This window comes from Micropterus dolomieu, linkage group LG11 (genome assembly GCF_021292245.1).
Source record: "Micropterus dolomieu isolate WLL.071019.BEF.003 ecotype Adirondacks linkage group LG11, ASM2129224v1, whole genome shotgun sequence".
NCBI classification, from domain to species: Eukaryota; Metazoa; Chordata; class Actinopteri; order Centrarchiformes; family Centrarchidae; genus Micropterus; species Micropterus dolomieu.
The window spans coordinates 20923321-20937442 of NC_060160.1; the positions used below are offsets into that span (position 1 = coordinate 20923321).

At 41.8% G+C, this 14122-nt stretch overlaps 1 protein-coding gene across 1 annotated transcript in view; it reads right to left on the reverse strand.

The window, feature by feature from the left end:
- Positions 1 to 14122, reverse strand: part of runx3 (RUNX family transcription factor 3) — a 93935-nt gene that overhangs the window by 36934 nt on the left and 42879 nt on the right. The window lies entirely within an intron of this gene.

Sequence of the window (14122 nt, forward strand, 5' to 3'; positions counted from 1 at the left end):
TGTGTGTGTGTGCATGCCTATTTGCATTGGGCATGGCTGTACTGTGTTGTGACAGGTTTAAGTACATGGGCTTTCATGTGGTTTTAGGGACTTAATAGGCACACGCCACACCTAAACTATATTCTTTGGGGGCCCTCGCTATACAAGTGTTGTTTTCCCCCCACATCTAATCATGGCCCCTTGCTCACATATACACACACAAACACACACACTCCCTTATAGCCAGTCAAAGGGCAAACCGCTGCCCCACCTCCTGAAGGTGCACCTGGCATCTGCAAGTCCACTCCAATTACATCTCCCCAATTACAGGTTATGAACCAATTAGTCACCCTCTCGTTTTACACTGCCCCTATCACTCTCCCTCCTCACAGCTCAAATATGTGGGCATCTGTTAGATATGGGGCAGAGGGTCCTATCATTGACAACATGAGGGAGGTTGCTGGTCTGAGGCATTTGCTTGTCAGTGCATCTTGGGGGGAGATTATATACTGTTATAATAATAATAATAATAATAATAAGAGATAATGGTTGACATGTAAGTAACTCATCCAGGACAGCTGTCTGGAGACAGTTGCCCTGGCAAACTCCAACATGCACATACATTGTAAGAAACACATACTGGGGATAATTTAAGCTGTCAACTTCTAATTTGTAGTGGCACTCAACTTGAACTTTCAGGGTGAGTCAGTTGGCCCTGCTCTAATTCTCACCTCGTTGCTAACATGTTTTTTTTCCGTGTGTGTGCGCGCACGCAAGGAGGTAAGCACAAACGTGGATAAGCAAGTTTGCTCATGTACACATGAATGAGTAGGTATTTTTGTATTGTTGTCTTTTGTTTTTTTATGCTTTGTTTCTGTGGTATGTAGTGGAGTGTGTGTGTGTGTTTTACAGTGTATATGTCTATCCTCCCAGCCTTATGGCTTCATTCCCAGTTCTAGTTGGCATGTGTAAAGATTCTTAGCCGTGCCCATTACACTGGCATAGCAGCCTGAGTGGAAACTCACTGCTCCATAGAGAGAATTCATTCACAATATGTCACTGTATCTGGCTGCTATTTCACATGCATACATACGACCATGTGACCACACACACAGTGTTGTGGAGAGCCAGCAGCTCTGTGCTGTGTGTAAGATATTCCCTTATCGTATGGGGGATTGAATGGAGCTGCCTAAGGGCCAAGGGTTAAGATTCAAAGTGCTTTGTCTGTGATCTCCCAGCTTTCAGTTTCCTTAGTTTTCCAATAGCGGTCTTCCCAGCGCTGGATCTTGTTTATCTTGTTTGCTGGCATGCTCTTTCAATGTCAAAACAATGACATCATTAATTAAGTGTGTATTAAACGTGCAGTTATCAAGAACCACTATGTGTAGTGCTGAATCTTCTGCTACTGAGTGAGGTTTATTTCCTTGTGAAAAAAACTCTTGTGGGTTTTGTTTTTTGTCAGATTATTAATATGTGAATATTATGCAGATGCGTTTAGCAATTTTTGGATGTGGCCACACGTTTTCTTCTTTTCACTCTCATCATCTGTCTCCAAAGTTATGATGTAAGAGTGCTTTTTATGTGTGTGTAATGCATGTGGGTACATGGGGGGACAGAGGAAAAGTAGGCAATGTAGACAGTGTTATCCAATTCCAAACAAAGTCTTCACTTAATACAACCATCCAGCAGATGTCAGTTGTAGGGTCTCTTCCTCTTTCCACATTTAGAATCAGGTCTTCTGTTATTTTACTCACCTCTGCCAAAGATAAACTTAAATCCATGAATGGATTTTTCTGTATTCTGTACGGTACACATAGCTGTTTTTATGCCCTTGACACATGCTCCCTCTGACAGACTGAATCAATGAATGTTATGTGTCATTAAAGTAATGCTTTGGTCCACTTCACATGCTTTTTCCCCTGCAAGAGGCATCTGTCATCGACTTGAGTCCCTGATCCTGAAGCTAATTACCCAACAATGTAAATTACTGTAGGGTTGAGTTGAACCTCTGTTTCTTGAACTGTCCCCTCATCTGCTTTTCCTTCATTTTCTTCTCTGTACTTTTCTCACTTGTATTCAACCCTCAGCTCCACCTCAGCTCTCCATTGTGACTTCTAGCAAGACATCATACCATCCCCAGCTGCTGAAGCCCATGACCAAATCCCTAGCAGATGATAATTCTTAATCTTCACCCTTTAGCTCCCTCTGTCCCTTTTCGCTCTGTTTTTCATAGCGCTTTACTCTTTGAGTGCTCTGTCTTCATACCTTTACACCTATGTATCCGTTTGAGGACTCATCCCATACATGTAAAGTTCAGAGTGAGAATATATTTAATATTCAAATATAAAGCTCTGTTGTAGAATGCTTTGGCTAGTTTAATATGCTTACACATGCATGCATCCAAGTCTGTGCACATGCTTACACATGCTCATGCACTAAAGATGTGTGCCTGTCCTTTGAGGAACGTATGGGTTCTCTTCCAGTGTTTGACCTTCAGACCCAAGGCTCATGTGACTGAAATTCCACTCCACATACACACGCAAATGCTACATACAGAGTGCTCACACAACACACAGACGCTCAGAAATAGGAGCTACACCACTTAAAAACAGTAATAATACCCACAAGCTACTACAGCTCACCGATAAGAAAGCACAAAGATAAATGGCAGCAAACAACAGCCAATTAAATCTTGACTGTTGATGAGGAATCCCTATAGCGTGGGTGCTCCAGTGTTCCCCTACCTAGCTTCAGTTGTGCTACGCTGTGCTCAGCAGGCTGCCCAGCTGGGGCCCAGATGTGGCAGCCATGTCAGCCATGTCATGTGGAGCTGGGAGGCAGAAGATAAGAGGCCGATGGTAGGCCTGCTCCTTGGTCTATGGTCTGTTCCGCAGCAGTTCAACTAGATGTTGTGGTCGGTGCAATCTGAACTTTGACAGCCCATGTCACGCTTAATGCCTCACTTCCCAAATACAGCTCAGTAGGGCTGATTTATATCTACCAGGTGCTACAGTGTGCAAGCAGCTCTGGGATGAGAGGAGGCATGTGGCCATTTCATTAAGGGAGATGAACAAGGGCTGCTCTGTGTGTGTGTGTGTGTGTGTGTGTGTGTGTGTGTGTGTGTGTGCAGATGAGCGGCAGGACGCTGGTCTTTCTCAAATATAGCTCCACAGCACTGTAGCTGTCACAACACTCATACCAGGTCAGGAGAGGAGTGGAGGAAGAGGAACTTATTAACACGCTCCCCATTTCTTAAAATATCACACCAGTATGTTCTTTTCCCTACCTCTCATTTGTCTGTTACCTCTCAGAATAGGATTTTTGAATGCGTTTTCAGCTCGTGGGCATCTGTCTTCCCAAATCAGAGTGCCTGGAGACTTGTAGACACTACCGTGCCAAGTTTTGGTACAAGCATTCAACAGCCAACAGCTTTAATGGTCATATATTTGTTGATTTTCTTTCAACTGCTGTGCAGGAACAACGCTTTGACTCTGCCCCTTGCTCTCCTTCTGTGGGGGCTTCTCACAGAGCATGATGCTTGCCACCCAAGCCTCATCTCTCTCTGTGCCACACACGCCTTCTAGCTATGCAACTCAGACATCTAATAGGAACTGCTTCATTGTTTGCGGATGTATTTTACAATGGGCTTATTCTGTTTCTGTTATAGTTTGATGGCAGCAGGCTTCCCTCATGTTAGACAGGTCTCCCTGGAGGTCTGTGGCTCAGAACATAACTCAGATTTAGTGCATAAGAACACTTATGATTACCACTGTAGGAGGAACTGTTGTCTTTTAGTCACATTTTACCTCTTTATTTCCTGCCAAACTGTTGTGTTTTTCTTCACACAAGGGTCTCTGAACACCGTGGTCGGCTCTGTCAGTGCTCAACGTAGCTACAGATGCTGTTTGATGTTCCTTGCACACTTCTGAGTCAAGTGCTGAGGTGTCTTTCAGCATTGCCCTCCAGGCCACCTTGTTATACACTTAACAAGTTGTTTTCTTTTTGTTTTTCTTCCCCTTTTCTCTGTTGACAGTTCCTCATCACTTCTCTACTCAGAAGGAATGCACATCAACTTCCAAGGTTTGCCTTGGAATCCGTCCTTGTAAACTGTAGGGCAAGCTCTGCTCTCCTTTTAAGATGACAATTGCATCAAGATCTGATTTGAGTGTTCTGTTTATAAACTGCCAGTGTAAAGATTAGGCATCCCATTGGCATGCAGACTAGTGTTCATTGGGCTTGGCTTCCTGAAGACGCATTAACAGTTCTTTTTTCGTCTCAGTGAAATACACCAAGATGTTCCAGAAGTATGCTGTGGAATCTAAAAATACATCTTTGTTTCGTTGGGAATGAGAGTAATCTGAATGTGATACATGTAATTCCACCTGTCAGATTTCCCCCGTTTATTTCCAATGAATGATCCTGGTTAGCCACACAGCTCATTGCAGAAGTGTGAGCAATAACTGAAGATGTGAAGATGTATTCCACTGTGGCACATGACACATACCCATGTTTGAAAGAAATGTCCATCCTTTTAATATTCGTTGCAGGCTTGCTATCACACTCCTTTGTCTTTCTTCAATATAAAAAAAGACTTTCTTTTTAGAGCTTGAGACTATTGTTTCTACTTACTTTTATTTTTCCTGTGTCTTTTGACATTCAGTGTCTCCACAATTCTCGTTCACTTCCTCTTTTAAAGCACAGGGCACATTACTCTTTTAACTTTATTAACTCTCATAATTCGGGGGGGTGCAATAGAAAACACTTTCCCCCTGAGGTTTATTGTTTAAAACGGGTGCAGCTCTTTCCCAGGATAAAGGCTTCAGCTAAGCAGAGAGGAATTTGGGCCAGGCCTCATAAAAAAAAGTATTTGTGTACCAGAAAGATTTTCGCTTTTCCTTTTTTAAATCTTTTTCATTAATGACTTTAGCAAATGTGAAGTGGGAAGTGAATGGTTCGGCTGTGCAGGGTCTTCAAAGGAACCCTCTAATTATTTATCCAGGATATCCTACTCTAGAATTAGAGGCCAGGTCACCATTGGCTTTCATGCCTTTTTCTGTAAAGAAATCATTTCCACAGAATGGTTTCACTGGTACTCTAATCCCTCCTGTGTGTGTGTGTGTGTGTGTGTGTGTGTGTGTGTGTGTGTGTGTGTGTGGGGTGGGGCAATGCACATGGTGGGGTATGTGAACACACAAGAATATTTGTATAGCTGCACCACTCCTCGGTATGAGGTGTATAAAAGAGATAGTACCTTTCCATTTTACACACATAACGCTGCATGACTTTCCACATCTCTGCTCTCGCCCTGGACAGCTTTCACCGACATTACTCAGGTTTCCTGGTCATTTGGCCTTCACATGCCTTCTAAAAGGGATCTTATCACCCTACTCAGGTTTAGACACTTAACCGAACACTGGGCCTTATCCTCAGGCTTGTGGCACTGCCTCACTGTTGCACTACTGAGTCTCTGTGTGACTTAACTCATCCACTCATACCACTGCCTGCACCTCAAAGGGTGTCCCAGCTTAACCACTTAACCGCATAATAGATTAGCTGTTTTCTGACCGTCCAGTACACAGATACTTTCTTAGAGAATACACCATTGATTCATATATTGGTGTCTTCTAAAACTCTCTTTAGCATTTTTCTAAGGGAGTGTGTCCCTTTAAGAATGCTCTGCAGAGGATACTTGTCTAATTCCAGGTGCCAGTGAACCCTGTGTTTTACCAGGTGTAAGGACTGGGTCATTACTAAGGTATTTGTTTTCCAGATTACACAGAAAGGCCCAGGATTATAGACATGTTATCCATGTCCCCTATCTGTCTGTCAAGGCATGATCCCTTTATGGAGCCTGGATCCTGCTCCACATTATGCTCCTGTTTGCTTTCATGCCTGCTGGAGATCCTGCAGACCACATCTCAGAGCTACCATGTTGTTCTGAGGGTCAGATCCCCTTCTCTCCTTTATCTCCCCTCACTCTGTCAACAGGGGCTTGGTATGCTGATCAGTGTCAGCTATATCTATAATAGATGCAGAAATATTGGTAATGACATCTCCCTGTTCGTCCCTATACCTACACTTCTTCAGGTTTTGGATGGCAGGGTAAGGGAGCAGAGCTGTGTGGGTGTGTTTGTGTATGTAGTTGGGTGAGGTCAAATTTAGTCTCAGCCAATGGTCGCTGGTCAGCTGATGGTCTCTCCAAAACATTTACATAATGCCCCACAATTGTGATAATAAACCATTTTATCATTGGGCTCCCAATCAATAATGCGGCTTCTTAAGGTTTAATATTTCAATGATATTGATCATTTTAACAGCTGTGTTTGTGGTTGGCTTGCCTTAACTGCAGCGCTGTGGGAAGGTGTGTTTGTCTGCATGTGTCTGTATATATGTGTGTGTATGGCACCATGCGATCTTGCTTGTATGCAATCTTGATTCTTTGTCACTGTTGGTCAGCCTTGCGGTCCTCCGTACATAGTGGTCTGTCCTTTACTTTCATAACAGCAACATGCCCAAATAAGTTGTGGTCATCGGCTCTCTTAACCCCTCCTATCACCCTCATCCTGTTACTATAGTAGAAATGAAATGGAATGAGTGCAAACAGAAGCTCTGAAAGCACTGCAGTTAGCAGATTTCACTTCCATCCTCTCTTGAGAGAACGTCTGCTTCCTGCAGATATAAATAGGGGCAGATTTGATAATTAGTAGAAATGAAGGTCCTGGAGCTCAAAGACTTTGATCAGCACATTTCCCCCTTTCCCTGACCTTTCATTGGACATGTGTCTTTAGTTCCTTCACTTTCTCTCTAGCTCTATATCTAAATCTCACTTTCTCTATCTCTCAGTCTTTCCTCTGTCTTTACTGCTAATCTGCAAACACTACAGAAACACAGGTATACATACTGTATATCAAAAAATAGGGATGCACCGAATGTTCGGCAACCAAAATTAATCACCCCGAAAATAGCAAAAAAAGCACTTTCGGTGTTCGGCCTAATAAGTCAAAAGGCCGAATGAATTTTACCGAACAATTATGTTGGCAGTGTGGAAGCATTTTAAAGTGTCTGAGAAAGACACAAAAATCGCTGTTTGCACACATTCAGTTCTGCTGAATGGTTTCCTATAACATCCACTCTATCTGTGGCTGAATTCTTAGAAAAGGCAAAAAACGGTCTAACCCGCTTTGAGTGTTTCTGTCACTCGTTTGTGAGAAGGCGATTAAGCTAGCCGCACCTACATTTGGAGTGCACACGTATTCAAGCCTTTAAGGTAAATCCACTGAAACGAACCAGTGCGAGCTGACAGGCAGGTTAGCAAAATTATCCTGTCATTTTCTCTCTTTACAAAGACAAGTATTGCAGTATGAGAGTCCTACCTGAAGAGAGGCTATGAAGTCTTCATGTTAACACGATCCGAGAACCACATGCAACATTATTTATCAAATTAGGTCAAACTTGATGAATTTAGCGCAAGGATATGCATGTGACAACATCCGGTGTAGTGCCAAATTCTGCATGCTTGCCAAGAATTGCCTGCACCTCGCGGGTTATAAAGTTTATTTATGCTGAGAAAAGAAGTGGATGCCAATCTTGGGAGGTAGCCTACAACATCTGTGCTGCCAAATTTTGCATCCACTTCTTAAGGTCCTTTTCAGACACTTTGCTGTGCACATTGATCAAATGCGGTTATTACCACATATTTTTGCTGAATCTCAAGGAATGATACTTCTGCTAAGTGTAATAAAATATTAAAGACTCTAAACGTTCATAAAAGATATACTTCAAAGCATTTATCACCATTGATGAACCCCGCAAAGGATATTATAGCGTTAAAAAGCAGTATTGCAGTAGTGCTTGCAATTCTCAGCAAGCATGCAAATGCGGCATAACAACTGTTTTCAAAATAATGTCTATACAGTATGTAAATAAGATTAATTGGATTATATTCACAGAAAGCATAAAACATATTACATGTGTCCATTAAAAGTAAATGGACACATGTAATTTACTTTACCGGACCCTCTCAGGTCTTGGACCCACCCACCACAGTCACTTGACACTGAGGAAAAAGCACATTTTAACTATTTAATTTATGCAATGATCAAAAAAGGCAATAATAAAATGGAAAGGAAAGAAATGTGAAAAACCTTGTTTGGTATTTGGGAATTTTTTTCATTGTATTTGGTTTCTGCTTCAGCCAAGAATTTTCATTTTGGTGCATCTCTATCAAAAAATATCTTTATGGGATTTCTAAAGGTTTTGCATGTAGAAATCTTCCCAAGGATCATGATCAGTGTGATGTTTTCTGATTGATTAGTGCCAGAAAGACCAGTGTACAAAGTACCAAGTGTTTTCTCAGCATTTCTGCATTCCACACTATGGGAAAGTCAGCACTGCATGCTAAAGGATGTGAGGTTCCATGCCAGACTGGTGCAAATCATTCAGGATCCATGTCTGTCCAAAATTGAGCCGAAATGGGTGGAGTGTATCTAACTAATCTAATAAGTATTTGAAAGCTTGAAGTTATCTCTGTCTTGCAATTTTAGAGTGTGCTCTGTGCACTGGTTTGCCAGGGGGCGAATGTTAGCTTGTGCCCCATAGCCCTTTTCTGATAATACATCAACACCTTAATTCCAAGGATAATTAATGCTGTTATAAATTACAAAGCTTTTGATAAATTAACCACATGGGACATAACAGGAAAAGAATACAGTACAGTCTTTCAGTATGGTTTGTAAATGAAGAAAGATAGTTTGTGGCTGCTGTAATAAGAAATTACTTTTGTAGTAATTAAAATAGTTTTATTCTTAATCTGGCATTCTTCAGAAACCCAGTTGTCATTTTCTTTTGGGTAGCAGTTGCATTTCAGTGTAACTTTTTGGCAATTTTTTTACCAAAACATTAGTGAAAACTGTTTCTAACAGTATGCATATTTAAATGGAATGTATTTTGTCTTCTCTCCCATTATCTCTTCCCCTGTACTATGGTTTGAGTGAGATGATATGAGCCTTCTCACATGTGTACTCCTAGTGTACCATAGAAGCCCCCCCATGCTGGTTGCTAATTGGCGGGAGACTGGGAGCTTCCTGCTGCGTGTTCGCTGCTTCCCTTTGCTATGCCATCCCACCAGGTCTTTCACCAACACTCTGCAGAACCCAGTAATTAACCCACAGCTAATTAACTACTTCTAATTACACCAGCACGCTGTTTCTATCACACCCTCCAAAACTGAGGAAACACTCTAGTGCCACGTGTAAATCCCCTCTAGAGGGTTTTAGAAGTTAGCTGAGCACCGATCAGATCATTTAATCCGATTGTCCTGTGTGGAACATACAGTTCTGCAGTGTGATTTTACTGCTGCTTTGTCTTAAATCACTTTGTTTCCGTTCTGCAATATGGAATGGATTAGTAGAATTTGATGGTGTTGCATAAAGGGTAAAATCATTTTCAAGGTTCTATTTCAAGTCTATTAACAAAGGAGGCAATTGATACTACAAACAAATCAATGTTGCTTTTTTTGGCAATATGAGTTTGCTCATATTGTAATCAGCAAGGATTATTTTAGATGTAAGTGATGTATACTTGTTCCAACACTAGTTTGATGCATAAAGTACACAAACAAAACAACATTTATGAAATCTATGACCTGTGGTCTTGTCTCTATACCATCTATCGTTTCACTGGTTGTAACATGCTTCAGTTCTGCTATCTGTGAGAAATACTCCCAGACATGCCAGTGACCCCCCCTACTCACACACACTCATGTAAACACACAGTACTGTTCTTCCCTGCCTCAGACTCAACACAGCCATGGCTATTTCTGTTCTACAGACTGATAGCTCCTACTGAAGATCATTGATTTTACGGGAAGCCCTGTTTACAGGCTGAGTGCCATCGACCTGAGGTGACTTTTTGCCTCCTGCAGTTGGAGCAATACTGGAGCACCCTTATGACTGCTATAGCAGAATAGTAGAGAGAATATTTACAGCAAACAATAAACAATGCTGTACATGGTTAATTGTCTGATTTGCAGTGTCAGAGGGAACAAGAACACCATGTACCTAATATATTTATAATGGTGTATCGCCTATAGCAGTGGTTGACAAACTTTTTTGGCTCACAACAGTGACCCTGTGATATCGACTAAAAGATGTTATGCATTTTTCCATTTCAGACACTGTGCTACTACTACAGTGACTACAGAATCAGTGTCACTGTTTATTATTTCATAAAAAGTATGAATTTGTTAAAATACTTGATTAATATAAAGTATAATAGTTGATTTATATAAATTACATACATAAAGTTTCTGATGACAGTAAGAGTATTTTACATATAATTTCATGCATTTATTTTCAATTCTGTACAGTAAGTCATCTTGTAACACCAATCTACCCGTTTACAACTACGCTTGCACAGATGTGGCATGGTTAGTCCTTGGACTCAGGTTGTTGTATTAGGTATGGGCTACAGTTGGTTTTGGCAGAGAATAGACAGTAGATAAAGGCAGAAACACTTGCAGTGTTAGAAATGTAATTTCTTAACTGTAATTGCACAGTGTTAAAACCAGAATTTACTAAGTCTTGTCGGGCATTAGAATGGACTTATGTTTAAGAGTGCAATGCATGCACTCCTTTTATTGGCGATTAATTGGAACAAACCTAGGAGATAAACCCGTTCTTCAGTCTGCCTGAGGACTACAATGGTTCCCCCATCAATGAGCATGTCCCTAGTGCAACATCAAAGGCCTTTCCCTGCTTTATCAATAAGAACCCTTCCTTCCCACATCTTCCTGTAACTTGCTTAGCGTTCACGCCATTGATTTTCCAATAAGCGCCCCTTACCCTGCGGTGGCTGGCCAGGCTCTGTGATGGCTCAGAGACCAGACACAGACAGGCAACATCACTGAGGGACAATTGAAAATCAGATCTGGTGTACTGTTAGGGTTGGGGGTATTAAGAAACAGTGTTTTTTCATTTTAAAGAGGTGTTTCCCTCACTGCTGACTTATATGTGGGTAGGAGTAAGGATCAAGGCTGCAACACACCCGTAGCCCAGCGGTTTTCACAGTTCGGGCTAAGTCGGAGCTAATTCCCTCAGGAAACTCTGGAGAACAGGGTCCTCTGGAGGCAAGGTCAGGCCTTCAGGCAGGTGATCAGGCATGCTTATAATCAGATGGTTCCTTAGCCTTTAATTCCTCCCTCAGTTGGCCGGTAAATCCCACCTAATGAAAGGACCCATAACTTAAAACTTATCTCATTTTCCATCCCTACCAAATGACATCCAGACCCACTCTCTGACAGTGTTCATTAGTACTGAGGCCTTTTTACAAGGTTCAACCTGCTTTGTTAAGGTGGTGGTGGAAGGAGGTGAAGTATGAATTTTATATTTTTGTCTGCAGAGAGAGAGAGAGAGAGAGAGAGAGAGAGAGCGCAGGGGGACCCTTGCATAAAGCCTTTGAAGGCAGGTGGCAGCAGGAGTGTGAGTTCTAGAGTCAGGATCTGTGCATCAGCACACTCTCCCTCAGATCAGCTCAGGAATCCAGCCTTTTCTTCCCTCTGATTATCTCTTATTGTCAGCTATGGCTTGTTTTGGCTGCATACAGGCTGCGTATTGTCAACTCAGTGGGCCCACATTGAAAATTACAATACAAGGGCAGAAGCCATGGCAGGATCACTTGTTTTGTGCAATCAGCACTAGTGCCATTATGCACAAGAAAATTACAACTTTTCTACATATTACAGTATATAACCTTACATAATACCACTCAGCAGTAGTCACCTTAGTGGGCTTCTCCATCATTTTGATTTGCGGTTATTAACACAGTCAGCACACGGAGACACCGGCCTCCTCCACTTCCCCTCTTCTTCGACCGCGTCTCTTTGTCTGTCTCCTGGACTTGTTTAGTGCCTCCCAGAGATTAAAGCTTTTCCTGCTTTAAACAGGTGTCACTGAGCCAGGCAGACCTCCGAGAGACAAACAGCGTTATATCAGTTGGCCCATCTGCGACTTGCCGACTCCAGACAATCCCATTGCTCATCAGTAACCACTGCAGGTTATTGAATTACACCATCTTGATTTTGAAGGACAATCCTGTTTTCTGTAAGCAGTGGACACACCAAGCTGGCTCAGAGCTCCAGCGCTGATCAAGAGTCATCGTGTTCTCCTGTCTATTGCTAATTGCTTCAGGTATCTTACAGCAGTAATTTGAATGGATGGGTACATACCCTCGCTAAGGTACACTATAGCCACTCTGTTCAGACTCAAGACCATGCAAAGATTGCAAAAATGAGAGGAGAGAACTTTAGAGGTCATTGTGAAGTAACAGTCTTAACTACAAGTTGTGCATATGGGCAAAGATTTCCCCAGGCCTGGTTGAGACAGGTAGTGGAATCTGGAGGAGGGGCTGATAGAATAGATTACAGGAACAAGGTGTGAAACGCGCCATGCTGAGACAGGAGACTTTTTCCTATGAGGCAGTCCTTTGAGACAAGTCACATTTTCAGCTTTTTTTCCCCCCGTTTCATTTGTGCAGTTTATCCACATGCTTTTAGTTTAAAGAATCACTGTCTGTTTGACATGTGGCATTTTTTTTCTTGCCTTACTCTCACTGCCCTCAGTCCATTTGTATGAAATGGCTGTTGAGCTCATAGCCACTTATTAATGGAGCAGATAATAAATACAGACCAGTAGGGCTAGTATCCCCTCACTCAATATGGCAGCCATCTCTAAATCATGTCTGGCTGTATAAAGCAATCTTGTTAATAAGCCAGCCAGTCTAATATCTTTCATTTTATATGCAAAGCAAGGCAAGGGTCATTGGGGTTAGCTTCTGTAGTGTGTAAACAAAACAAAAATATGGGCCATACTGACAGAAAATGTCTGTCCCCAGGTATTTATGACAATAACATCAACACCATCTTTGAAGTCATATTCTAAATTTCCTTCATCAAAGTCATTGTTTTATCATCCTAGTGTTTCTTCTTTATTGTTACTTTGCCCACACTCTGGCCTATTATTGTTCATTCAAAAGTCCAAATATAAAAGCACATCTTCGAAATGGACAGCCATTATTTTTGTAGTTTAAGTACATATAGGCTAGAGAGGTCTCAGGTATGTTGTGTGGGAGGTGAGCTTTATCAGACATTCATGAAGAGGCAGACAGACATTATCAATTTCTCCTCTCCCTCAATGTTTAATATGTTAGGGTGTGGGGGTAGACTCCATTCGGATCACAGCTGAAATTTGCATCCCTAAGTAAATAAGTAAATAAATCAAGTGCAAGCAGTGAATGTGCTAATCAACCGGGACATGGCAGTGAGCTTGGTGCCGGGAAACTTTGCTCATGTAATATTCAGTACCGGTGGGTTAAAGGGCAGCCCAGAGTTATTGGTTTCAGCCCGATTGCCCCCTTTAATCAATGTTGGCTGCATCCCTTTAATAAAATTATTAGCTCAGCAGTATCTTGTGCTATCATTTTATCTCTTCTGTGCTCTAAATTGCAGCCTGTGTTAGGCCTCTCAGATGCTCGGGGCATGGCCAGCTCCCGAAAGCTCAGCTCCCATTTATTATTTCAGTGGCGGAGGGTGGCTGGAGTGTTTGAAACCAGGCTGAGCGTAGAGGTTATTGGATGCAAGATCTAAACACAGCTGCAGTGAAGTCCCAACCCAGCTTATATATTTTAGTCTCTTAGAAAATACTGCCTTTTATTGCTCTTGTTAGAGTTCATACACACATATATCCATAATGCACATGTATTCTATTCCTATTATGTGTATTCAACTTGAAGATTGAGTGATAATGGCGATACTGTTAAGAATATCTTTTTTAGTTTCCCCCTTTTTTTCCTGTTATGTAAATGTTCAATGTGCTGATGGGTGGCTTCTCAGTGTCTAATTATCTCACAAGGAATCTATTTGATCCATTAAGTTAGCCTGTTTCTCCTTTTTTCTGACTGCAAGTTAATTAAAAACGGATGTAGGATTTGCAGAATATAAGATTAGGGGTGTTGTTTGGAAGGTGAAGATAAAAGATGGTACCTTCCTGATATGGCAGGAAGATGAATCATGGACGGCTTATTAGTGCTTGTCTCAGGTATTGTGTTTAAGTACCTAATCTAACGTAATGAGCATGGTGTCATTTTTCCA